At 56.9% G+C, this 764-nt stretch overlaps 1 protein-coding gene across 1 annotated transcript in view; it reads right to left on the reverse strand.

Annotated features, from left to right (window-relative positions):
* Positions 1-764, reverse strand: part of LOC102436559 (radical S-adenosyl methionine domain-containing protein 2) — a gene marked incomplete at its 5' end in the record, with an annotated part of 9,004 nt that overhangs the window by 3,260 nt on the left and 4,980 nt on the right. The window lies entirely within an intron of this gene.

Below are 764 nucleotides of genomic sequence, written 5' to 3' on the forward strand. Positions count from 1 at the left end.
ATAATTCTTATTAGACTCATTTTTTAAAAACAGGTCTTTGGTCTCAGGGCTCGATCCCCAGTGTGGGGCGTGCAGGAGGCAGCCGATCCATGGTTCTCTCTCATCATTGATGTTTCTGTCTCTCTCTCCTCCTCCCTCCCTCTCTGAAATCAATAAAAATATTTTTTAAATAAATAAATACAGGTCTTTGAATGGAATTATTTGTTCTGGTCTAGAAATATGGGCAAAATTTTATGAATCCAGACCCCTCCCTCCATCGCCAAAAAAAGAGCCACACAAAACAGGACAGGAAGAGGGGGAGCATTTTGAGGAGGGGGAGCTCCCTTCTCCCTGGGAGGGCAGTGGGGGGAGGGGTCATGGCGGCTCTAGAGAGGCACTGTCACCTCCTCCCAGCGAAGCCAAGGTCATCCAAGGTCAGGGGTTGCGGGCAGCCCCTGAGGCCTCGAAGGCCCTGAACCCTGTGGGGTGGCTTGTGCCGGGGGAACCCCGAGCCCCTGGCCTGCGGGGGGCACAGCAGAGGACACTCGGTCATGCCAGCTTCCGTGGGACGTCCGTGGACCCACAGCCACGGGAGCCCATCCCTGAGGCTCAGAGCAAATACAGGGGTGGGTTCCCGCTGAGCCTGCCCAAGGGCGTGACCCAGAACTTGGCGCAGGGGCCGGGCTCGGGAACATGAATGCGACTCGGGGACCATGGAAACGTGCAATGCTGCCCTGGCCGGTGTGGCTCCGTGGATGGAGCGTCGGCCTGAGGACCAAAGGGTC

Source organism: Myotis lucifugus, unplaced genomic scaffold, assembly GCF_000147115.1.
Source record: "Myotis lucifugus unplaced genomic scaffold, Myoluc2.0 scaffold_3922, whole genome shotgun sequence".
NCBI lineage: Eukaryota > Metazoa > Chordata > Mammalia > Chiroptera > Vespertilionidae > Myotis > Myotis lucifugus.